Source organism: Sarcophilus harrisii, chromosome 2 (assembly GCF_902635505.1).
Source record: "Sarcophilus harrisii chromosome 2, mSarHar1.11, whole genome shotgun sequence".
Classification (NCBI taxonomy): Eukaryota; Metazoa; Chordata; class Mammalia; order Dasyuromorphia; family Dasyuridae; genus Sarcophilus; species Sarcophilus harrisii.
The window spans coordinates 523,797,166-523,824,930 of record NC_045427.1 but is presented as its reverse complement, the minus strand read 5'-3'; the positions used below and the strand labels follow the sequence as shown (position 1 = coordinate 523,824,930).

Here is a 27,765-nt window from a genome sequence, read left to right as displayed (position 1 = left end):
ACAGATTTGATAATGAAAGAGTTGTTATTTCTCTTTTGTTCTTCTTGATGTTTAGAGTTCTCTTTGCTTTGCAGATTCCTTTCTCATGCCATCTTCCAGTCTTGTTTTTTGAGGGGCAAAACTTTCTTGTGATTGGCAGCTGCCAGGTTTTCTGTGCCCTTGAGTACAACAACACTTCTTATGTTAAGGATTTTTTTGCCTAGGACTAGATGGTGATTGCCTTCATAGTTTAAGTTTTTTTCTAATTGAGAGGAACAAGGTACCCAGAGACCTTTGCAATGACACATTCCATTCAACCCCCTCTTCCAAAAAAGGGTGGAGGAGAAGTGAGGGCTACAGTGGTTACCAGCTGCTTCTAACATCACCTAATGCCTCATAACCACTCCTTAAATGGCAAAAGAATGGCCATTCTTTCTCTTGAGTTCCCAAGATGGTACAAAGTATGATAATGAAAGGTCTACTCTTTGTTTCTGTTTACAGCCCTTAATGTTTACTATGCCACATAGTCATATTTCAGAAACTTCTACTGATGAAAAGCCTCATATAAGGTTTTATTGTTTTGTCCATGAGTTAGAGGGCTTATTTTGATTTTATTGAATCTAATTTTTTTTTTCATGTGCTATATGTAGCAGCTGTATGAATGTACATAGCATATAAATCAGAGCATGTTGGTTTATTTTTACAAAAAGAATCCTTGACTGGCAAAAAGGATTTTCTATTTTGTTTCTCTTATATAGATTGATTCCCATATGTACCTGAGGTATAATGTGAAACAATTCTGTTGTATAAAGTGAGACAAATCTACATTCCTTCCCTTGTGATTCTCTGTAATTTGTTTGGTGCAGAAAACTGTTCCATTCAATCAAAAGTTCACTTTACAGGGTACCGTTCCATGCAACTTTATATATCTGCGGAGCATTTTGTATGCAAAGTATTGATTTTTTTGGACAGGGGTGTTGAACCTTATTTGTGTCATGGACCCAGCTTTTAGGGGATGCCCCTGGATGTTATAGTATTCTTAAATTGTAAAGGAAACTCTTTGCAGGGCTGGCTGAGCACACTGACCAACACCCTGTTTGGAAACCCAGGGAAGCCAAAGCTGCCCATCTGTGCTCTGATTTTTGACCAATGAATCATTTTCCCTTCACCCTTTGGCTTTTGCTCAGTAGAGGAGTTTTCTGGGTCTCTGTAGTACAGGTAGTGTCAAATCTTGGGAAATGGAGAAAGATCTGTTTATTTGGAAATAAAGTTTATTTTCAGGAAAGGGTGGGGATAGTTCCTTAGATAGAATGATGAGAGAAGTCAAAATAGAGAAATTTTTGAGCAGTGGGTGTGCCTTTAGCAAGTAGAGGCCAACTGGCCCTTGGAGAAGACAGCTTGGTATGAAACTCCGGTAGGAATGATTGGAGGTTAGGGGTCTGGTTAGCATCCAGTGAGGGGAAGGATTGCTAGGGATTTTTTTATTTCCCTCTTCCTTGTTTCTCCTATTTAATTAAAATATCCTTGTTTGGAAGTTTTTTAGCTTTGGTGAAGAGCCATTCTGACCACAAAGCAGCCACCCCCATAAGGAGGCGGATGTGGAAGGAAAAGACCTAAACAATTTGAGACTCCTGAGAATTCCCTTTTTTATTGTAAGGGTCTGTTGAAACTGCTGCTGTGAGAGATTTGTAGCCAGAATGGGTGGATTTCTGTCTTAGAATTAAGGAAGCCTTCTTTACCCTCTAGGCTCATTATACTGAGGCTCTTTCTTTGCATCTCCAGTGCCTATCAAAATGCCTGGGAAAAGTAGACACAGATATTTGCTGATTCATTAATTAATTGTTACTAATCATTGTTTAAATCAGCCTTTGAATTAGTAAAACCAGCTCACTTATAGTGGACTTCATTTTTTAAAAAGTTCTCATAGAGACCCATTTTATCTCAACATGTAGAAAAACTTGAAATACTCTAAAGGCATGCAGTTTTCCTCAGTTTTGTTACTGTTTTTTTTCCCCATCTGTTTTTGCACAATCAAATATTCTGATTTTATGGGCATAGATTTAAAGCTAGAAAAGTCATTAAAGGTCATTTAGTTAAATCCCCTCATTTTACATTTATAGACCTAGAGGACTGAAGTGAGTTGCCCAGGGTCTCACCATTGTCAGTCTCAGTTTCCTTAACTGTCAAATGAGGTTAATAATATAATAGCATTTACTTCTAAGAGTTGTTGTAAAGGTCAAGAGTATGGCACATAATAGGTACTTAAGTTATGCTTTTCTCCTTCTCCCCCATTTCTTCTTTGTGAGTTTGAAGCATAATTTGAATCCTGGCTCCAAAGCTGGCATTTTATTCATCATACTGTTGTGAAATGTGAGTTTTGAGACACACCGTGCTTGTTCATTTTATGATATAAACCAGTAATTTTCAAAAGTGTGACCCAGGGAATCCTGGGGAGAGGGTCCTCTGAAACCCTTTCAGAAGGTCTACAAATTCAAAATTAGTTCTAATATGATAAATGCCTATAAATATAATCCACATGAACAAAAACTCTTTAGACACATTTTTAATAATATTCATGCTTACTACTTACTTACATCCTTAATAATAGTATATAGGTATACATATATATATATATATATATATAGATACTGAGAACAAAAGTTTGAGAAACATTGATGTAGAAACCAGTTACCTACCATTTTACTTAGGTTGTTTGAGCAGTTTCTTTCACAGATATTAAGCCTGTCATTTATGTCGTTGTTCCATACTTGTTTTAATAATTAGCACTTCTTTTTCTTCTTCTTAAATAACATTTATTATTTAATTATCCTTATTATGATGAGGTTTTTAAGGGCAAAAAGGAAAACAGTCCCTGTCTTCATTAAGCTTATATTCTGCTGAGTATTCTACTCATCACATCTTATTTGTAGTTCATTAGTGTAGCTCTGTGTGTCTCTTCAGTTCTGCAGGCATCTGTTTATGTGAGGCGCACAGTATTAGGTGCTGTTGGGAATGCACAAACACAAATGAGACAGTCTGCTACTTTATATTCCAGCTCATTTACACTTATGACTAAAGTTGGAATGGTTTGACATTTACCTCATGTGGAATCTGGTCACCAGGAAAATGCTTCAGACTGTTTGTTTTTTTCCTCCCAAAAGTTATCTTACTTATTCTAAACATATTTTAAGACAGTTGGAATGCTTGCTGATTGATAAGACATTTAAATTAGCTGTAAGTCTATTTGTTTACAATGGCACATGGGCACTTTGGCTCTAATTAAGTAATTAGAAATATGCCTCGACGTTTCCCCGTCTTGTTGTCAATTAGGTATTTATTTAGGGTTAGTTTTACTGCTGTTGTGTTAGCAACCAAATAACTAAGACTCTTACAAGGGGATGACAATGTATCATGCTTGCTGTCATGTTGACTTTACACGCAGATTCTTTGCAGTTAAGAGCAAAATGAAACCATTCTTGCCCTCTACGCTCTCACCACATTATTACCATTCTTGCTGATGGCCAAGTAGACGACTCATGAGTAAACTTCTCCTTGTCTTCATCATTGTTTGGTATTTGGAAGTGCTCAGAGAAAAGCTGTAACCCTAAGATGTCAGTTCCACATTTCCAAATGACATCATGAGCATGCTTGTATAATTGCTCTGTGGAATTTGCTGGCTGTTTTTTGGTCATTGTTACATCTCATCTTGTACTTATTGCTTTCTGTATGTGTTGACAATCTTGTGGTGAGTTTTTGAAGCAAATCAAATCCTGGGTCCATGAAAATGAAATGCCAAGTCTTGTAGCTGTTGTACTTTGCTGCAAGAGCCTGTCTCCCTTTCCCTTTTAATTTTAGAAAAAAATCCTGGCAGGTTTCTTCTTCTCCCTCACTGCCCCTTAACACCCCTCCTTTTTTTGGTTTACCTTTTCTTTCTCCTCTTTCCAGTTCTGCAGTTCAGTCTTTCTTTGCCTACTTTGCAAATGAAGAATGAGAAATCCTCCTCTGAATTCAGTGGGGGAGTTTTACAAACTATTGAATTCTGTTCTATAATCATGATAAAGGGCAATGGTAAACTCATGGAGGTAGTTTTAAGAAATTAAACCTCTGCTTCAGTCACACAAATTATATACCTCTTTCTCAAATTGAGACTTTCACCTGCATAAGAATTAACTCACTATACATTTAGTTTTGCTAAGCACAAAGGATTAAAAATATCTTTTAAAGAAAAACCACTGCTCTTTTCTGTTAAAGGAATATATAGCTGAAGTCAGCAACAAGTGCTATGTTAAATAAAATGAGAGCTTACATTTTAATACTGTTGTAAATTTTGCTGAGAGGGTTCTTCACAAACAAACCCTCAAGGTAGGTAGTTTGTAAAGTAATAGCCATATTTCACAAATACAGGAACTGAGGCCCAAGAAAGTTTAGGTCATAGCTTCTTAAATTTGTGGGTTGTGATCCCATATGGGATGGTGGGGGTTGTGGAATTATGATTTATTATCAGTAAATGTTTGATTTGAATACCTGTATATACCTAGGATAGTGTAAAAATTTCTTAGGTGAAAAGGAGTCACAAGATGTAAAAAGTTTAAGAAGTCTTGGTTTAGGTGATATTTTCCTGAAATCACACAGAAAACGATGGAGATTGGACTCAAACCCCAGCAAACCTTCTGCTCTCAGATAATTAACACCTGGTATATAAACTCAGAAAAGTCCCTGGGAAAAAATGTTTGTGTGATGTTTTGTGTCCTACAAAACAAGAAAAATACCAATATTGTAATGTGTCTTATGGTAGGATTATAAGTGCTTTAAAATATAAATAATGAGATAGTTTGTGGTCTTCTTTCACTACTTATATTCTTAAAGTTTTTTGTTTTCTTCTGTGTATACTATTAAAAATGTATTTCTTATACACTGATGCTTTTCATCACTTAATCTATATGCATACTTCCAGAACCTCTGAGGATCACAACCTGTACAAGCATTTTTATCTATGATCTTTTATAAATCATCAATGGAAGATGTAGCCAACTTGCTGGAGTAGTCTTCCATTGCATGGCCTGATATTTTTGTCATTACAAGTACAACATTTAGATTGTCCATTGGCTATTCTACATTCTTCCTTATGACCATTGGAACTTCTTTTCTCATCCTATTTGTCATTAGTTTTTTGTTTTTTTTTTTAACTTTTTATGGATGAGTCATGCATTGTTATCTTTGGAGATAAGATGTATCCTACTTACACCCATCATGCATCTTTCTTTTGTGTTATGTCATTTACCATTTTAAACATCAGTTTTTGGATATCATTTATAGTCTTGTAGAGCTATAGGAGATGGGTTTATTGAATAATGAAAGCTTCCTAAATGCAATTAACATTTCTCTTCCCCTTTAAATTTTGGGGTCCAACTCATTGTTTCTCTATAGTATTCATGATATATGTAATGATAATTAATTCAGTGAGCTTTCTGCTTAACTATATGCCATGATTTAAGTAATATATATTCTATGCTCACTTTTTTTTTTCCTCTGCGTAACTACCAGGCTAAGCTCCCTTTAGCCTCTGAGGAACCCTGGAGTAGTCCAGGTTTAATGGAATCAGCATAATATTGTTTGTTCATTGAAAAGATTTTGGATTTTGGAGCGGTAGAACCTGGGATAGATACCATCTCAGATACCTACTGCCTGTGGGATATTTGGCAAATCATTTAACCTACATGGGCCTCTATGTTCCCATCTGTAAAATGAAAATATTTGACTAGGTTAATTCTGAGGTTCCTTCCAACATTTGATCTGTGATTCTATATCTAAAAAACTTCTATAAGGAATACATCTTCCATCTGGACTTTGTCTCAGAATATCTTCTGTGACAATAATGGGCACCTTTGATAAGTATATTTTCTTTTATACCATGATGGAGGATCATTGAACAAAAGTTCTTGATTTGAATATGTCCAGGAGTCTTGTATAAACTTTGCATATACATGGGAAACACCTGGTTGTAAGAGGCTTTTTAAGGAAGGAATCTTTCTTTAAAAACGTGTTATATATTTTTTATATATGTGTGTATGTATATATATATATATATTTATATATAAAATTGTGGAGTAAGAAAATACAAGTTAGGATATAAAATTATAGTCATATATAGTATAATGGAAAAAGTCACAAGTTCTGTGTTCAAATCCTGGCTATTCTACTTATTACTTATATAACTGGGAAAGTTACTTAATCAGGGGCTATCTCTTCCTCTGTAAAATGAATAGCTTGTACTAGATGGTCTTAAAGATTTCTTTTAACTCCACTTCTCTTATCTCTGCTACAATTCCTATGAGTTTCCAAGTGTAGGATAAATCTTAATTTGATGGCCTCTTAGAACTATCAGTTCTGAGATTCTGAATTCTCTATCATGTAATGACCCCTTTATATAATTTTATACTCTAATTAAAAAAATTAATAGCTTTTTATTTTTTAAAATACATGCAAAAATAATTTTCAGTATTCATCCTTGCAAAAACCTTGTTTTCTTTCTCCCTCCCCATTTCCTTCTTTCTCTAAACACCAAGGAATCCAATATAAGTTAAACATGTGCAGTTCTTCTAAACACATTTCTACATTTATCATTCTGCACAAGAAAAATCAGATCAAAAAGGAAAAAAAATTAAAAGAAAAAAAAAACCAAGCAAGCAAACAATAACAAAAAAGGTGAAAATATTACATTGTGATCTACATTCAGTCCCCATGACTCTCTCTGGATGTAGATGACTCTTTCCATCACAAGTTTGTTGGAATTAGCCTGAGTTCACCTCATTGTTGAATAGAGCCATGTCCATTACAGGTGATCATCACATAATCTTGTTGTTGCTGGGTACAATGTTCTCCTGGTTCTGCTCATTTCACTTAGTATCAATTCACGTAGGTCTCTCCAGTCCTTTCTGAAATCAGCCTGCTGATTGTTTCATAGAACAAGAATATTCCATTACATTTATATACCATAATTTATTCAGCCATTCCCCAACTGATGGGTTCATTTTCCAGTTCCTTACCTCTACAAAAAGGATTGCTACAAACATTTTTGTACGTGCCCTTTTCCCTTTTTTAATGATTGCTTTGGGATTCAGACCTAATAGAGACGCTGTTGGATCAAAGAATCTGTGTGTTTTGATAGTCCAGTTCTACACTTTTTTAGAGAGAGGCTGGTGCAGTCATCTCTAACCTTTTTGTGAAGAAGAAGCCATTTTTTAGTTACTTTTGTGTTTTAGGATCACTCAAATTAAGGAATGGCTCGTTTGTTGTATGGACTGTTGGGGGTCAGGGACAAGGACAAGGGCAGTTATTATTGGTCCCTTTATGGTCTTCTCTATCAGGCAATCTGGCGTGGCAGAGAGAAGGATGTGTGATATTATCAGTAACTGATTTAGAGTTCTTGTAGGCCTCAGTCAACTTGCTGGAGACCCCTGACCTCATCCATTCCTCTCATTGAGTAGAGGTGTGGGGAGGAATCAAAAATTTAATGACTTGTCAAAAGAACACAAATAATAAATTACAGACAGATTTGGAACAGAGCTCAAAATTTCTACTTCAGTGAGTTTTTCTTCTGTTACACAAAAATGGCTATGATATGTTTGTGGTTTTACTTAAATTTGTACGTTTATCTTGTATATTGACTATGACCCTTTCTCCTCTCCTTTAATTCAAGATGTGAATTATTCCATCTCAGACATAGAATTTACACTCTACCCTTCAAATTCTCTATATAAAATGAACACAAAGACCATTTATGTTTCTAAGGCAAAAAAGGCCAGTGGACTGAACACAGTTGGCTTCTTGACAGTTTCCCAAGAGCAGACTGAATCCTTATTTATATAACTTCTGGTTTAAGATTTGGGCTATGGATGATAGTAGCCTTCTTGCCTTATTGCCTGCTAAGTATATGAATTTGGTCTGGAATTGGGCATTGACCCCAGCAGGCCAGGAATCTGCTTTGCTCCCTTTTTAGAACCTGGGTGGAAAATATTTGCTTTTTTTTTTTTTTTTGGCTGAGGCACTTTGGGTTAAGTGACTTGCCCAGGGTCACACAGCTAGGACGTGTTAAATGTTTGAGACCAGATTTGAACTCTTAAATAGAGATCAATAAGGGCAAGAGGAAAGAGCAGTAGATCTATTTTCAGAGGACTTGGGTTTAAACTTCAGTTCTTTCTTAACGTATGTATGATATTTAACCTTCCAAGGGCTTAATTTGCAGAATGAGTGGGTTGGACCAGATATCTTTTAAGATCTCTTCCAGTTTCAAAGTCTATGCATTATCTTCTTTGTGATCCTACAGAAAGCATCATTTAGGCATGTAAGTATTTACACGGGGAGGAGGGGAAGATGTTAAAATTTTACCCTCTTTTAAAGTTGAATAAACTTAGCTTGACCATTAATGGTCAGTTGGCCATAATAATGATAATAGTTTTTATTTAACTTTTATAGTTTGCTAATGCACATAATCTTGCTTGATTTTTGCAATAACTGTTAGGGATGTAGAATTGTAAAGATTATTACTTTCTCCCTTTTTACAAATGAGTCTGTGAAAAGATAAGTGCCATGGTAAGGGCCATACAGTTAGTTGCTGGAACTTGATCCATTACTGCCTTTTGGCTCCCAATTCACTCTACAAATATTGTGATCCTTCTTCTAGACACTTACCTGAACTCTTGGGAAGAAATAGTGATCAACTTAAATATAGAACAGATGTGAAGGCAAATTTTATAGTGAGGAAATTGTGGATGTCTCTTAGAAAATACCTTAAGATGGCTGTGGATTTTGTGAAATGAGGGGTACAAGTTCCGGGTGGAATAGATATAAATAATGCCTAGTGTCCCAGAGAAAGAAGCAGGAAAGAGACAAGGTAGGAAAAGTTGAAAGCATTTTTAATATATTCCTTAAAATTCCTCTTTTTTTCCCCCCAGAGTTTCATTTTATTCCTTAAGTTTGTGTTATGATGAATTTCATTTCTAAAATTATTCAGTGTTACAAAAGAATTGCCTTTTGATGTTAAAATGTAAGGCTACTCTTTAAAAAGGCCTGTCAAGTGCTCCAGGACACAGATATTCTTCCTGTCAGTTGGGAGCCTTGAGTCTGCTGTTGATGAGGGAAAGACAGATTTAAAAGAATGTAAATAAGGCAAATGCTGACCCTGAAAACTTCAGTCAGAGTTTGCATTATTCAGGGCAAGTTAAGTATGTGATACCATAAAAATAATTTACAATATTTTCAGGGAAGCTGGGATAGGTGATGATGATAATATTGTTGTTGTTGTTTTTAATTTTGTTTTTTTTGGCATGTCACTGACATTGTCTTAATCAAATAAGAAACATTTGTGTATGAAAAAGGTTTTGTTTCCTTCTTTTATTTGAAATATTTGAGTACAACTTACTCTTTGATTCCTAATTTGAACTCGAGGTCAACAACATTTTCATTTACAACCAATCTCATAAACAAATATTTTAGTTTATTTTTGCCTGACCTAGAAAATGATCGGGCTTAATCTCACCTCAGTTGGTTCTGAAACATAAAACAAAGACAATGATTTTTTTTGTTTTTTCAAAAAAAAAAATCTACATCTCTAGGTGAATCTATAAATTTATTCCCTTAACAAGCCACTTTAGCCGAAGGCTGTGCTACTGATAAAGGAGAATATACAATATACAGCTATACTTTTGATTTGCATGAGCCTTTTCCTATGTCCATAACCAAAGAGTCTTTAGATAAGCATTCCTGAGGAAATCTGGTCTTCAGTGCAATAAGGAAACAGAAGTCTGAGCAGATGGACTTAAAAAATTAAATGCTTTATGTTGAGGGGTGAGTGATGAGGGATGAGATATATCCTAATAGCAATGGGGTCCCCAGGGCAATTTCATTTTTGTGAAAGAATTCGCAGTCATGATCTACAGGAGAGGTTTTTGGCCAAAAAAAAAAAGGGGGGGGGGAGTTTATTATACTGAGAAACATCTTCCCAGAGGGCCAGTTCCAGATGAGAATTAGCAAAGGTTTGGGGTACAGAGTAATTTTTTTATTAGCCTTCTATGGTTTGGGCTAGGGAGCGGTTAAGGGTGAATTTTCAAATCAGTAAGGGTGGTGATTGTTTCCCAGACTAAATTGATTCACAGATTAATTGGAGGTGGGCAATTCCTTGTGAAGCTGGTAGGAAGATGGGGATCATTTTAAGGAATTTTTCCAGGCCAGGTGACCCACCCTCCACCAAGATCAGGGGACACAGTTCTGTTACATCACTTTATGCTAGTGGATAGTAGAGAAGAAAAATTTCTTCTGCTGCCTGTGGCCTGTTTTTCATAGTCTCCATCAAGAGCCAACAATTTCTTTCATCTTAAATACTTCCTGTGGAGCCCACTGAGGAACCCATGGCCTGGGGAAGATACAGAAAAGGAAAGAAAGAGGCAAAGAAGTAAGAGGGAGTATAAATAGAAAAAAAGAGGAAGGAAAGACAGAAAGAAGGTGGTTGAAGGAGGCAAGAGGAAAAGATCCATTTCAGGGAGAATGTTGGGTAATGGATAGATGGCATAGGTAACCCAGTCCTGGAATGTGCACTTATTTTCTCTGAGATTTGTTGGTTGTTTGTTTTCTTGATCTTTCAACTGTTCTGATTCAAATCCCTCTCCAAGACTGTACAACTGAAAAGGAGTCTCTTTAGGTAACTCTAGGCTAGTAGATAGTTAGCAATATAGGTCCTTGATTGGTTGCAACTCTGGTGTCAGCTTTTTCCATAGTAAGATTCTAATATGGGCAGCAATTATAATAGGCATTTGTGAAAATATACACATAGTAGGCTCATTGTCTAATAAGACCTTCAGATTACTACCAACCAGTTAGTAAAAGCTTCTGGGAAAATTCATTGAAAATCTTGCCCCTCCAAACCTAAATAATGATTAGATTTCATGATAATCTTCAATCTTCCAAGATGAACATAAACTGGATTGTTCTTCCACTCAATTGTGTTGGTGCATGTTGCTAAGAATTCTTCTTTTTAGTTCTCCAAGGGAGCTGTGATCTCACTGACTGGGGGTATGTTTTTTAATGATGCATATTATAATTGAGACATGCCTTATCCTGTATAGTTATTATCCATGTTTTCCTACATATCTTCCACTGAAAAAGTATTTATTAAGTAAATACTGTGTGCCAGATACTGTACTAGGTGATGGGAATAAAAATACATAAGTAACAAGGAACTTATATTCTAAAAAGGGGAGGGGGGGGGGGAAAGTTGGGATCCAGGAAGGGAGATTTTATTTGTGAAAGTACATTCTAGGTAGAAAGAGAAGCTAGGAAGATGGCAATATGGCTGGTGTGGATGGATCAGCTAAGGGCTTTCCCTGGGCTCTTATAAAATTCATTGGATACCTTTACAACTCCCTGTCTCTTGCTCCTTATATGACTGATGCTAGGAAATAGAGGTTAAGTACAGCAGGTGCAATTGCGAGGAGCAGCTCTGTACTGGCTGCCATCTTTATTATTTACCCATCTCTCCTTCCCAATCAATCTCTGGATCAACATGACATATCACACACCTCTGTTTATACATTAAGGGGGAAAAGTCTAGGAATTACCTGGCAGGTAACAAAGCCGTATTTCCAGTCTGTTCCCTATACTGGCTCAATCCTACCACATCCAATTGCCAGAGAATCATAGATTTAGAACTGAAAGGAACTTTAGAAGCCATTGATTCTGGTTTTTTTCATTTTATAGATGAGAAAACTGAGTGCTGAGATAAGGGGTACAAGTACCGTCATCTCACTTTTACATGAGAAAACTACATAGGAGAACTTATGTGACTTGCCTGGGTCACACATTTAGTGAATGCGGGATTCAGATTTCAAATTCATGTCTATACTGGTTCTAAATTATGTTTTGTTTTGGTGCTGCCTCATTAGGTAGGACTCATCTGATTAAAGAAATCGGAGAGCGGAGTCTTCTAGGCAGAAATGGTTCTGAGACACAAATAAATCCTTTGCTTTTGCTTTTCCTTGAAGAGAAATAACTTCCAAGGAAACCCTAAAGTTGGGGAAAGGAAGTTGGCTCAGGTGGTGACAAAAACAAAATTCTTTTTTCCATCCTCTTATTCTCTCGATACCAGAACACACACACACACACACACACACACACACACACACAGAGACAGAATTAGCAAATCGACTCTACCAATAAATTTATTCACATGCACTTGTATTGTAAATAGTAGTTCTTTTGTTACATCTCTCCTTGCTTTCCCTTCAGAGTAGCCAATAGCCCATAATATTAATTTTAATCAGATTCTGGTTTGTAAAGATGTTGGGTTAGACATTCATCATGATTCTATTCGTCAGAAATTTTTACTTCCTTAAGGAATGTTTCCAGGGACTTAAATCCATTATTAGATACTGAATTTAGCTGCTCTAGTGTCCCCAGTGATAAGAAATCTTGCTATCAGTTTCTTCTTTTAGCTCTGACAAAAGCCCTTAATTTAAATGAACTTGAATTTTTATATAGTGACTAATTCCTTATGCATAAGCAAGGGTCTTGACTTTTGTGAAGGCTTTTAGCCAGGTCTCAGAAGTTTGGCTGAAGGGCCTGGTCAGTTGTAGGAGCCAGTCTGGGTTTTACGCCAGACATCAAACAAGAGCTTCTGGAATCCATTTCCTGATGTGGTCATTTCTTGGTGCCTTGGTCAAGATAGGGGTGGAAACAGTGGATTGCTCTTTGTGTGAGCCATCTGTGACTAGTCTTTGAGAGGCATCCTGCTTCTAAATGACAGGGCTGTATTATTTACCATGTAAGTAGAGAAGGAAGATGCCAAATTGTTGTACTCCAAAACAATTATTTGAAAAAGCTCCTGTGCCTAGGATAGTATGGTCATCCCTCTTTTTCTTTCTTTCTTTCTTTCTTTCTTTCTTTCTTTCTTTCTTTCTTTCTTTCTTTCTTTCTTTTCTTTCTTTCTTTCTTTCTTTCTTTCTTTCTTTCTTTCCCTCTCTTAAATTCTTAATTTCTTTCTTTCTTCTTTCCTTCCTTCCTTCCTTCCTTCCTTCCTTCCTTCCTTCCTTCCTTCCTTCCTTCCATCCTCTTTCTCTCTCTTTCTTTCTTTCTCTTTCTCTCTCTCTCTCTCTCTTTCTTTCTTTCTCTCTTAAATTCTTAATTTCTTTCTTTCTTTCTTCTTTCCTTCCTTCCTTCCTTCCTTCCTTCCTTCCTTCCTTCCTTCCTTCCTTCCTTCCTTCCTTCCTTCCTTCCTTCCTTCCCTCCTTCCCTCCTTCCCTCCTTCCCTCCTTCCTCCTTCCCTCCCTCTCTGTTGAATGAGCATTTTATTTTGCAAGAGCATGAAAGTAGTGACTAGAGAGCTGCTGTGGAAATCAGGAAGATCTCTGTTCTAACCTAGGGGTTGAATGATTTTGGGAGAGTCTGGTGCAGTTAACCCTTTTAAGACTGTAAGTTGCAGACAAGTGCTAGTCTTTTTGGTAGAGTTTTCTTAAGAGGATCTCTCAATACTGATGAAATCATAGAGTTAAAATAAAAAAAACAAAACAAAAAATTTGTGACTGTGCCAGGTGCCCACCTTCCCATGTATCAAAGTATAAATAAACAAAACGAAACAAAGTAAAACATATTAGTATGTATGGCAAAATATGCCTCATTCTTTCTTTGATGAAAGAAGGAAAACATGCTTCATTGTTGGTCATTGCACTGATCAGAGTTCTGTTTTTCAGTGTTTTATCTTCTATCATTGTAGTCATTGTGTAAATGGCTTTCATTGTTCTCTCTTACTTGTATCAGTCCATTCAAGTCTTTCCAAGTTTCTCTGAATTCTTCGTTTCTTTTGGCATGATAATATTTAAACATTTTTTGCTGAAAACTTGATAATTTTATCTGTAGGACTGATGGCCTAAGTCGGTTAATCAATAGAGATTGTGTAATAGTGACATTCATAATAAATATTGAAACAGATTTGTGATCTTATTTACTTGGGAGTTCCTTCCAATGATACAGACCATTGTCCATCCATTTCTTTCTATTTTGTGTGATTCTTGTCTATGTCCTCCCAAAAATTCAGCACAGCAGTGTATACGCAGATATGGTAAAAAAAAAAAAAAAAAAAAAAAAAAATTGTTTCCTGTGGACATTACAAAGATACTCTGAATTGGAGCACAATGTTTTTCTGTTTTGGTGCATCCACTGTATACTGTTGACCATGGCCAATAACTTTCCGCATCAGCTTATCAGCACTAAAGTATGGTGGATGGACAATAATGTCAATGAGGTTTTGGAAGACTTTGAGCAGACAGCAGAAACATAAGTGAAGATGCTCAGGGGAAAGAGAATCCAGCTGGTGAAGACTTCAGAGTTAGAGAAATTTAAGACAAATTAGATGCTTTCATTGAAACCCTCTGATAGGAGAAATAAATAATAGAACCACTCCTAGCAGCAACTGCCTTTGAATCTGTGAACAAAGGAAACATTTCTCAGTCATTTCTCCTCAGAGAACCCCGACTTCTGGAAATATGGATTGTCTTAAGACACAAGTAATGTATTCTTGGTGGAGCTTCTGTAGTAACAATACTCCACATTTATGCTGAAGTGACAGATTGGGAGACTACAGCAGTCCTTGCTTTCTGATTTTATACCCAGAGGCACAGATTCTTCTGATACAGAGCTGGTTTTATTTGATAATGATTTCATTTCCAGAAATTATTGCTGAGTGTTTGAAATAAAAGCATGGAGCGAGCAACACTGTCATCTCAATGTAAAATAATCCTACTCTTATCCCAAATCAAAACAAAACAAAATCAATCCAAAGATAACTTTGGAATATTCTGCTTGTCCCTCTGTCTTTCTTTGCTCTTTTCATGTGATAAGCTCATCTTATCTTCCAATTATTCAGTTCCCTGATTGTATTATTTGTCCTTATTCGTCTTTGAAGTCTCTTCCTGAACATAGTTCCTGCTCTATACCCTCTATGTGGTATTGATAGTAAATAACCTACATTTATTTAACATTTTAAATTCATTGTCCTCTAAGACAAAAATCAGTTATTGTACAGAAGTGGAACCTGAGGCTATGAGAAGACTTGCCCAGTATCTCATACTTAATAAAATTACAGTATTGTGATTCAAACTCTGTTCTTCTAATTTCAAATTGCATGTTTTTTCATTTATACCATACTATTTCTATAGAGTATCTGTCATACTTGGCATTGTGACATAAAATGTAAGGCGTTGGCTCTACTTCTAGGAATTTAGAAGTCTAGTAGGAAAAGCAAGATATATACAAATACATAGGAAAAGGTATAACATGAACAAGGATAATATACTTCTGTGAATCCCAATCAAGGACACCATTTCTTGGTATGGCAGGGTAGAGGAAAAAGTATTGGACCTAGGACCAGAATGCTTGAATAAAGGAAGAGTCTGCCATGATGAGATTGTTTCAATAAATAATTATTTATTAAGTGGAATATAACACAGTGTCCAATTACTTCTAGGGGCTTTATGAACAATGATGAATAAGACATTAGTTCCTGTTCTCAATGAGTTTATAATCTATTAGACTGATATATTCCAGTAGTGGAGGAGTTTCTTTATTCTTCTCTTATCTCTAGAAAAGATAGTTTAGGATGTTGAATTCCTTGCTTTTATCCAATGACCTCTTATTATTAGTTCTCTCTTTCTTCTAAACCAGTCCCCCTTCTCTTAGTTTACCACATTTGCTGACCAAAAATAGGATCAGATATTTGTTCATTCTTGTACTAATTCAATCATTCAATCTAATCTGACAAGCATTTATTAAGTCTACTGGGTTTTGCATTAAATATTGAGGACAAAGGGAATATTATCTGTCTCTGCCTTCAAGGAAGTTATATTCATTGGTGAGGGCAATATAAGATATAAACATCTAAGTAAATGAATGATAATTGGAGGAGGTAATATTGCCACTAAAAACTGGTAGGAGATTGCTAAACTGAGTCTTGAAACAAGGTAAGGAATCTAAGAGATAGAGGTGAGGAGAAGATACGTTTCTGGTAGGAGAGAACTATCCAGGTAGATCTCAGCCCCTCCCGTGATTCCTTATATAAGTTGGTTAATAAAATGAATAGAGAGGGAGGTGAAGGAAATAAGCATTCCTGTTTCCTTTGAGGTGGATGTTATTATTACCAGCATTTTTCAGTTAAGGAGACAGAGGCAAACTGGGGTTAAGTGATGTGCCCAGACTATCTGTTTTTTTTTTTTTTTTTTTTAAATTGCATAGGTTCATAAATGGTAATTAAGAAAAGAATAGTAGAGCCCTTTATACATAGATGAATTCAGATTCTAAATATCTGAATGGTTTGTGCAAAGTCATGGAAGTAGGGAGTGGATGCCAAATGTGGTTAATAGCAAAAATACTTAACTCTGGAAACACAGAATGTATGACAAGGAGCAATGTGCAATAATAATATAGAGGTAGATGAAAGACATTGTCAAGGAATTTAAATGTCAACCTGAAGAGTTTTTATTTTGTCCTAGGAGCAACAGACAGTCTTTTGTTCATAAATCTTCAGTCACTAACATAATCAGACTTGATAGCTACATGAAGGATGATTGTATTGGGGGTGCAGAGAGCCTGAAATACTTGAATGCAGTTTGGAAGTTATTGAAGTAGTATGGGCAAGCAGTAGTAAGTGTAACAAAGTATGATCATCTACATACTTTTAGAGTATTTTTGTTTTGACTGGAAAACTTGAGGGGCTTCTCCCCGCAGATTGTTTCTCTTTTCTTTTAACTAGATAAAAGAGGCCATTCTTTGCCTCATTTCCTCCATAGTCTTTTTTTTTTCTTCATAGCTTTTTATTTACAAGTTATGTGTATGGGTAATTTACAGCTTTGACAATTGCCAAATGTTTTGTTCCATCTTTTCCCCTCCTTCCCCCTCCTCCCTCCCCTAGATGGTAGAATGATCAATACATGTTAAATATATTAAAGTATAAATTAGATACACCATAAGTATACATGACCAAAACATTATTTTGCTGAACAAAAAGAATCCGACTCTGAAATATTGTACAGTTAGCCTGTAAAGGAAATCCAAAATGCAGGCAGGCAAGAATATAGGGATTGGGAATTCAATATAATGGTTCTTAGTTATTTCCCAGAGTTCTTTCGCTGGGTGTAGCTGGTTCAGTTTATTAATGCTCCATTGGAACTGGTTTGGTTCATCTCGTTGCTGAGGATGGCCGGGTCCATCAGAATTGATGATTATATAGTGTTGTTGTTGAAGTATATAATGATCTCCTGGCCCTGCTTGTTTCACTCAGCATCAGTTCATGTAGTTCTCTCCAGGCCTTTGTGAGATCCTCCTACTGGTCATTTCTGACTGAACAATAATATTCCCTAGTATTCATATCCTCTATAGTCTTAATCATTGAATGGTTATTGCTGAGAACTGAGAAAGACCTTTGATTATAAAGGTCAATGTCTCTCATTGCCTGCAGGGCCACCTCTAGTTGTCTTGATTTCTATATCTTGCCACTGGACCCAAATGACTCTGGAGGAGAAAGTAAAGCTAGTGTTTTTGCACAGTCCTCTCTCATTAAATCCAATTGACTTGCAAGCCATAGCATTGCCTTCCTGATGTCATGGCCCTCTTCTAAAAGGAAAGACAAACATCAACCACTATAGCAATAATAGGAATATTATGTGCTATCTTTAATAAGTATTCTGTTTATTCTATATAATTTCATCCTGAAAATCCTGTGATCATAAAAGTTATATTAATATTCCTACTCTCATTTTATCGATAATTTTGATTACATATAATTAAAAAAGGATTTTATATAAACAATGTAGAAAATTAGAAAAGAAATGGGAAATTGGGGAAAATATTTGCAGGCAATTTCTTTTGATAAAAATTTCATTTCTAAGATATATAAGGAACTGAGTTAATATAATAAAAAGAGCTATTCTCTAATTAATAGTGAAAGAATATGAATACAGTTTTCAGATTAAGAAATTCAGTCTATAGCTATTTTTTTTAAAAAATCACTCATAATTAGAGAAGCATAAATTAAAACAATTCTGAGGTATGATCCTGATAGCCTAATATTGACTAAGTTAACAATAAAAAGAAAATGACATGTTGTAGAGGCTGTGGGAAAATAGGTATATTAATGCACAGTTGGTGAAGCTGTGAACTGATCTAACTATTCCAGAAAGCAATTTGGAAGTATGCCCAAAAAAGCTAATAAAATGTGCACACTCAGCAGAACTGCTATTAGATCCAAATCCCAAAACATTTGTATCCCAGAGAGAGCAAAAGAAAAAGGAAAAGGACCCACATACACAAAAACATTTATAGTAGCTTTTTTTTTTATGATAGCCATGACTTGGAAACATAGGGAGTGTCCATTTATTGGGTAATGGCTAAACAAATTATGGTATATGAATGGAATGTAATAATTTTGTGCTGTAGGAAATAATAAAGAGGCTGGTTTAAAAAACAAAACAAAACAAAACTCAGGAAGACTTGTATAAACTGGTATAAAGTAAAGCAGAACTGGGAGAACAATGTATACAACAATAATTTTGTAAAGACAATCAACTCTGAAAGGACTGGCAACTCTGTCTACACAATGACCAACCACAATTCCAAAGAACTCATGATGGAACATGCTATTCACCTCCAGTTTTTTGTTCCTCTTCTTCCTCCAGAGTTTGTTTGACCTGACTATTTATATTTGTAATTGCCTTTGTTTTTCTTGCTTTCTTAGAGGCAAGGGGAGGGACAGGGAGAGAATTTGAAACTGAAAATTCAATAACATTGGAAAAGACTTCCCCTCCTCACCTCCCCTGCAATGTATGATGAAGAAACTGAAGTCCAAATAGGTTTGTCAAAATATCACACAATTATAAAGTGGGAGACCAGATTCAACTCTATTTGTCTCAGGTCATTTCTACTTTGTATGTTGCTTTTTCCTCAACCAGCTCTTACTAAGTGTGATATTGTAGAGAAACTTTTTTGGACATACGTTCTTTCCAATTTTTGTGAGCAGATAATAATAAATTACATAAGCAACAAATTTTGGAAAATGAGTCTATATGATCATAATTATTTTTTAATATTCTTAGTCTTTCTTACATGCTACTAAAGATTGACCTGTATTTCTTTAACCTTCTTTAGAAATGTGATTCCAGCTATTTCTAGTCATATGAAAAGATGCTCCAAGTCATTATTAATCAGAGAAATGCAAATTAAGACAACTCTAAGATACCACTACACACCTGTCAGATTGGCTAAGATGACAGGAAAAAATAATGATGATTGTTGGAGGGGATGCGGGAAAACTGGGACATTGATGCATTGTTGGTGGAGTTGTGAACGAATCCAACCATTTTGGAGAGTAGTTTGGAACTATGCTCAAAAAGTTATCAAACTGTGCATACCCTTTGATCCAGCAGTGTTACTACTGGGATTATATCCCAAAGAGATTATAAAGAAGGGAAAGGGACCTGTATGTGCACGAATGTTTGTGGCAGCCCTTTTTGTAGTGGCTAGAAACTGGAAACTGAATGGATGTCCATCAGTTGGAGAATGGCTGAATAAATTGTGGTATATGAATATTATGGAATATTACTGTTCTGTAAGAAATGACCAACAGGATGATTTCAGAAAGGCCTGGAGAGACTTACACGAACTGATGCTGAGTGAAATGAGCAGGACCAGGAGATCATTATATACTTCAACAACAATACTATATGATGACCAGTTCTGATGGACCAGGCCATCCTCAGCAACGAGATCAACCAAATCATTTCTAATGGAGCAGTAATGAACTGAACTAGCTATGCCCAGAAAAAGAACTCTGGGAGATGACTAAAAACCATTACATTGAATTCCCAATCCCTATATTTATGCACACCTGCATTTTTGATTTCCTTCACAAGCTAATTGTACAATATTTCAGAGTCTGATTCTTTTTGTACAGCAAAATAACGTTTTGGTCATGTATACTTATTGTGTATCTAATTTATATTTTAATATATTTAACATCTACTGGTCATCCTGCCATCTAGGGGAGGGGGGGGGGGGGTAAGAGGTGAAAAATTGGAACAAGAGGTTTGGCAATTGTTAATGCTGTAAAGTTACCCATGTATATATCCTGTAAATAAAAGGCTATTAAATTTAAAAAAAAAAAAATGTGATTCCAGGATTACTACTAGGGATTTTAGTCATCTAGTAATACTTTAGTATGAATTGTTTTAAATAGTTAGCTTGTCTTTTAATGTCTAGTAAAAAGAACTCTGTCTCCTAGGGGAAATAGATTTTTTAATTGGGTATTGGCTGAGGATCAATTATTTGGAGGTATGGGATACTTAGGAATATGAAACTAGAGAAAATCATAACAAAATGGGAGAAAGTTATACTAGGATGTAGAAGAGAGGCTCAGAAATGAAGATAGGATGCTCAAATTCAGTAAATTTTTAATTTTTCTCAAGCCCAGTTCCATCAAACATTCAGGATGTCAGATACACACAATTAGGTCATGACATGATCTGGTGGTTCTTAATTATGTGCTTAATAAATACTTGTTCACTGATTATGAAGTTAAGGAGTTAGACTCAGTAGCCTCTAATGTTCCTTCCACCTTTAAATCCATGAACCCATGATCCTATGTTAGTAAGAATTCATTTTACAGGGGAATAGCAGAACAATAGGAAATGTACACCATTGAATTGGATCACTGTGGAGGGTGAGTGTGGCGTGCTGTGCATTTTCTCTGATCCCAGGAGAATTGAAGTAGTAAAAAAAGAAGAAGAAGAAAATAAGAGTGGTTGCTGTAGTTTCAAAACAAATTACCTCATTGCCTCAATTCCATTTCATGCAAAGAGAACTGGGTAAACAATGGAGGGAACCCTAAGGCTGCATCTCAGAATACATATTTGGTTCTTTGGGAAGAAATGCATAAATTATATACAGAAAAGGCTAGCTCTGACAATGATAAAACTAATTCCTGGGAAATAGAAAAAAAAGACATTTTAAAAAATCTTAATCATCATATTCAAATTTGACCACTTAATTATTGAGAACTTATCCCTGGTATGTGACTCTGAAGGTCCACCCACTTTTCTGCAGGAAGCAAGTAATCAGGTTTGGTGCAAATTACATTAAAATGAAAGTTTTCAGTTCATTTTCAAAACTGTTGTTATATTCAGAGCAGAAAAGGACCAAAAATCCTTTGGTTAGTTTTGGATTAGACATGTAATTATTAGATTTAAGTTTTGAAAAGTCCATCATTAGAAACAACAATTAGAATACTAGGGAATTAGCATTTTGTGTTTCTAGTTTCCTCTAAACATCTTGTGATGTTTCAGAAATATCTCAGGGAAATCTCCTTGGCCAAGCAAACTTTTGTTGAAGTCTGAGCAGTCACTGTCTTTAGAAATAGGTTTATCTTACAAAGAGGGTCTCCCCCTTTTTTTTTTTATGAATCTGTAACACTTTAAGGATTTGGTCCCTATGCCTATGACTGTCAACTTTTACATGTTAAAGAGTTTTCTTTTTCACCTCACAGATGCATCTTATAATTTCAGGTTTACACTCTAAAATTCTTCATTTTAAAAGTTTTTATTGTTGTCTTTCATTTCTTTCATCTTAATAGTCTATGAATTTGAGTCTATAAATTTATTCTTGTAAGTCCAAAAAAACATGTTTTCTAATGTTTACTCTGCTACTAACTAGCTTTGTGACTATAAGCATATCACTTAACTCATTCAGTTTTGTCATCTGTACTATTTTGGGGATGAATTTTTAAATTCCCATCCAGTTCTTAATCAGCCATTTCTTAGCACTGTACCTCCAAGCACTTTTATCTCACATAGGATTTTCCTTCTCCCTTTAAAAGCAGACTTACTTAAGTGCAGTGTTTTCAGAGCATTATTTCATTCATTAATCTTGATGTTTGAATTCAAATAATTCATTTATTTCTCTTCTAATAGGATTCCCCAGCAAGACAACATCTGGATTTGGTTGCTTCTGGCTCTTGGATTAAATACCTGGTTTTTCATCCTTCAACAGATTTCTGGAATAATTGGTTGAAAACTGTGTAAGTAGCACATATATTTTCTAGATGGACAGAAGAACTTATCTACCTTATTCTAAAGATTTTCATGGTTATGACATTTCTAATATATGATGGTCCTTAATGTCAATGAAATGATTCCTTCACTTTTGCTAGTACTTTTTTGATCTCTTTGGTGAAAACCTACCAAATGAGGATGTAGAAGAGGGAAAACTAGAAAAAAAGAATTCTTTATGCAAGAGATATTAGTAAATTCAATTTTCATAAATCTCACATTAGTGAGCATTCTTACTACATTTATGGAGCAGATAGGTAGTATAGTGGCTAGAACACCAGAGCAGACCAGATCAGAATTCAGATGTGATCTCAGATACTTACTAGCAGTGTGACCCTGGGCAAGCCACTTAACCCTGTTTGCTTTAGTTCCCTCATCTGTAAAATGAGCTGGAGAAGGAAATGGCAAAACACTAATGTCTTTGCCAAAAAAACCCAAATAGGTTCTCAAAAGAGTCAGATATGACTGAAACGACTTGAACAACTAATGCATTTAGAAGAATCCCACAAAGAAAGGGAAGAATTATTTCACAGTGAATAATGATGCCCTAGTTTAATTATGTTGTAGTCCAGCATTTTAGAAACGTGTCAAGAAATACTCAAGGTGAACTGAAATAGATCCCAGAATAAGATGTTAAAGAGTGTATTTTCCTTAAGCTTTGAAGTGAACAAATGCAATTAATAGTGGGAGAAGTTGATAGAATAAAAACTTGTAATGGTTAAGTTATAGTTAAGGCAACACAATTCAGTGAGACATGGCATTTAGTATTTACCTGAACCTTCATGATAAATAAAATTGCTTCCCTATCATACAGGATTAAGGACTTGAATAGAAACGAGAGGGTTGTCAGTACTACAGCTGAGATTGCTGATTGCTTGTGCTATTTCCTCTTGTCTTAATTCCTATTCTTGTCCTTCCTTTGTGTAGTGGTTCACCAATTTCCACCTTAATAGTGGAAGTTTGAAAGCACTTTATCCCTAATAGATTTTCTTTACTTAGATAGTCTGAAGAACCTTGATTAAGGGAGGTAGAAGGAAACATGACAAATAGGAAATATATAAACTAGTTTCTTTGTATTCCACCTTCCCAATCCCTAACCTCACTCTAGGCAATTTACTTGGAGGGCAAAATGTGTTTGTTCCTCATGATCTCTTTAGTGATCATGTTTTTTATGTTTTGAGTCTGCCTTGTAATGACATGTTGTGATCCTTTGGGTTTAGGGAAGAAGTAAAAAAGAAATATCTGGAATAATTTTCTACCTGGTTTGATTAAGAGTGCATTTCTAAGTTAAAGGCAACTCATAAATGATTTCTGTTTTCAGAGCCAGTCTACCTGTGGTAAAGAAAAATAGGAAATGAAGTTTTCGTTCTTTTATGTTTTTTTGTGTTAACTATTTTGGCTCCTTAGCCTGGATTTTGCATTACCACAAAGCTCTGTGGAACGCCAAACCACTTGCAAACTGTAAAACTAAATGGTACAACTGATTAGTTGCTGCTGGTCACTGCTGGCTTTTCAGTGTCCAAATATTGATGTCCTTGGACTGAATGTCTCACATTTTCTTATTGAAGAGTAGTGAATCATGGCTTTTTCCTTTCTGCCCTATGTCTTCTGTGTAATGTTGGAATGCCTCCTTGCACAATAAGGCGTTGAGTTCAGGTTTGATTTTCAAAGCACTTGTTCACTACTAGCTAGTCCTTATTATACTATTTTGCTTTTTCAGTACAAGGTACCAATGTGCTATAATTGCTAAATAAAAATAATGCCCTAGGATAAGACCTTGCTATACTAATTTTGCAGAAATGTGGCTAGCCACAGACCCAGGAATGAAGTGGGGCTATATTGTAACCTGAGCCTGCCCATAATTTATGTTGTGGGAATAGCCTAGTGACAGTGATGATGATGATAGCCACACCATTTCTATCTATAAAATTGAGCTAATACTTTGCCTCATGGAGTTGTTCAAGAATTAACCAGGTTGATTGTATATAAAAGGGCTTTTAAAAAAGGCTGACCTTCATCCTTATATTTGAAAATGTTATCTCTTAGGGCTATTAACTATTTTTGGTCACCAGTAGGGTTGACTGTCCCATAGTCCTGCAGAAATTATGCTTATTCCTGAGTCTGGGACTTTGTGATCTTCTATTTCTATTGGAGTAAGTTGCCTTTTCCTTTTTTTGCTCATATAACTCCTGCATTTTTTTAAAGTTGTAATGGATAAGCATCAGTTGCTAACAACTAATTTTCTTGTAACTATAAGCATTTGGAGTAGAATTATGGAATCATTAAGGGTTCATAATAATAGGAAGCAAACTTTTAAAAATGTTGCTGTTTTTTAATTGAGAACTGTGATCTTCATTTATTTAACACTCATTTTAACATTTTTTTGTGATCTTTAAAAAAAAATTGTCAGTTCAAAAGATAATCCCATATATTCTTTTCCTTCCCCCTTCTTAAAGTCATTCCTTTTAGCAAATAAGTTAAAAAAATGTTCAACAAAACATTTGATTTTTGCAAAGGAGTGAAGAGTGGTCTTTTCATATCTTTTTTTTTGAGATAAAGCTTGTTATTCATAATTTTGCTAAATTGATTTTTGATGTTTTGTGGCAGTTATTCTTTTCATTTATATTGTTGTAGTTGATTATTGTTACAATATTGCCATTACTATGTATATTGTTTTCCTCGTTCTTATTTCACTTTGTATCTGTTCATATAAGACTTTCTGAATTTTTCTGAAACTATTCTGCTTATAGGGTAATAGTATTCCATCACAAATATATGCTATGCTTATTCAATCATTCTCCAGTTGATGGGCATCCTTTCACTGTTTGATTCTTTTGTGCTTATATTTTTTAAAAAATATTATGCAGCAATTTTTTTGGGGGGTAGTTCTGGGAGATGACTTTTTCCTCCCAGTGCTTATACATATGGGTGTATTGAATCTGGGATTTTAATTTACCTTAAATTAACCCATCAGTAAAATGAGCATTTTGTATTATAGAATCTCAAAGGTCTTTTGCAACACTAACATTTTCATCTTGTGATTTTAGATTCGAAGACCTAGGTATTGTCCCACCCCTTCCATGAAGGTTCCCTTTACCATTCTAGTCAATGTTGACTAGAATCTTTATCTTTTTAAATTCCTATGCACTTGCATCTGAGATTATAGTTTGACATTTGATTCTTCTCTTATCATTTAATATCTTTTTTATCTGTCTCCTTCAGCTGTAAGCTGCTAGGTATTCTATAGATATCTTAAATTCAATATACCCAAAATGAAATGAATGGTTGTTCTCCTCAAATTTTTCTTGTTTGTAAACTTTATTACTGTTGAGCATAATACCATCTTCCCAGTACTTGCCAACCTCAGTATCACGCTTGATTCCTTATTCTTGCTCATCCCATCCATCTAACCCATTTCCAGATCTTATTATTTTTACCTTCGCTACAATTTTTCTTTTTTAATATTCCCCCCTTTGCTTCCTTCATGGAGCCACAGTTCTGGTTCAGATTCTCTTCTCCTTTTTCCTGAAAATAATACCAGAGCCTTCTTCTTGGTCTTGCTGTTAAGTATCTTACCACATTGTCCTTTAGCTGCCATGGTGATTTTTTTTTTTTTTCTGCATAGATCTGACCATTTCACCCTCCAGCTGAATGGCTCCAATGGCTTTCCTGCCACTGCCAGAGTCAAATACAAAATCCTTTTTGTAACGTGGCCCCTTCTTACCTTTCCTGTCATCTTACACCTAGCTCTCCTTCCATGCACTCTACGGTTCAAAACATTGGCCTGCTTTCCATTCCACAAAGAAGATCCTCCATCTACCTGCCTTCCGGAAATTCTCTATCTCCCCACTATTGACTCTTACTTTTCCTAGGTTTCTTCACGTTTCACCTTTCACAGGAGACTTCTCAGTCTCCCCAGCTTCTGAGGCTTCCCCTTTCAGATTACTCCTTTGCTTCTGTATATCTTTTGTTTCTAGTTATTTACACATTTCTCTATCTTTAGAATGTGAGCTTCTAGAACAAGAGCTGGATGTTCTCTTCTTTTCTATTTATCCCCAGTACTTAGAATATGGTAAATATTCTATAAATGCTTGTTAACTGATGACTGACCTTAAGGCAGGGATCATGACTCTTGTTTCTTTATATTCTTAACAAAAGTGCCCAAAAGCAATCAAATTTTCCTGGTCATCTTAAATCTGAAAAGGACAGTTCTTTATGCACCATGATCCATGGAGTAGGACAGAAAATTCTTGAGTGTATGACTTGCAGCTGATGCTTGTCAAACTGCTTCGAACTTGACCTCTTAATCAGCTAGTTTTCCTGATGTTCTTGTTGGAAGAGAGCCACCTGGGTCCTGATTTGCTGTGTGATGAGCCATGCTCTGTCTTTTCTGGCCTTTTACAGCCTCACAAGTGACTATACCCCATCTTTTGAAGTCATCCATTGTGTTTTTGAAAATGTGCTGGAAGCAAATTTCAGCAAGGGTCAGATTTCCTATTGTCATTTGGCAGGCACTTGTATATTCCATGTTTAACTAGAGTGTGCAGTGACAAGATGATGAAAGGCTAATAAAATGCACTGTGCATTCTGTTTTGCCCTAACCTTGCCACCCCAAATAGGGCTTTTCCTTCTGAATTTCAGCTAGCTGCCTATTTGGCAGATTCCTGTTTCCACATGCCTAGGTTAGACCTCAGGGTTAGGTTTTAATTTTTTCCAGTGGTGACTCTTGGATTTACTTTTTAAAAATATTCTCTCTATCTTTGTACTTGTCTTTGCTGATGATTTGCCCAGGGACTTCAGTCTTTAAAGAATTGAGAAAATTCTATCAAAAAGTTATAATTCATGTGGTCCATTTGGTCTGAGACTATCCCCCCATGGTCTATGGCTCCCTTTGGCTCCCTTTTCTGTGATTTCATACATATGCCCTCTTGGGCGTGTACATCTGGATATTCTTTGCCACTCCAGCATCAGGAGATCTGGATTCTATACCAGACAACTTTGACAGAAATCAGGGGTCTTAGAGGAAAAGAGGTCTTTTTAGTGAGGGAACATAGGGCAGTAGGCCTACCAGATTTTTTTTTTTTTTTAATGGAAATATTTCAGTGATAAAATGCCTTTAATAGTCCTTTTGAGATCAGTGGCAGCCAATGAAATAGCGCTCCCTGTGTAACTGGAATGCTTTGACAATATAGTGGATTTGGTTTGGCAAGGAGTCTTTTCCCAGAGCAGCTGTGTTATACTGAGGCAGAGTTGTATAGAAGAGACTTTCACATCAGAGAAAGTGATGATGGTGGGGGTGGTCATGGGTGTGGGAAGGTGTGACCCACATGGAGCAATTTAAGTCTCCTCATTGCTCAGTCTTTTTGTCTTGAGTTCAACATCCAGCTGAACTTGTAATGGAGAAGATGACTCAGAAATCTGGAAGTCAGTTGTGGTGATTTCACTGCAAGGAGGAAGATGGTCTGTGTGGGAGCTGATTGCAAAGGAGGTCTTTAGTAATTAAATTGATGAAACTGAGAACTAAAGTACTTCGAGTTACCCAGAGTTTTGCACTTGACTTTCCCAGTGATCCTTTATAATTTGACCTTTCATTACTAAGAGAAAGAATAAGGAACATTTGATATCAAAACATTAGAAAAATGGGAATTGA

General features: G+C 35.7%; 1 protein-coding gene across 3 annotated transcripts in view; it reads left to right on the top strand.

Annotated features, from left to right (window-relative positions):
- The window catches only part of TLN2 (talin 2), a 528,144-nt gene that overhangs the window by 80,217 nt on the left and 420,162 nt on the right, over window positions 1–27,765 (top strand). For all 3 annotated transcript variants that reach the window (XM_003755615.4, XM_023497706.2, XM_031955439.1), the window contains exon 2: window positions 21,978–22,084. The gene's annotated coding sequence lies outside the window, so the exon portion shown is untranslated. The remainder of the gene's footprint in view (window positions 1–21,977; window positions 22,085–27,765) is intronic.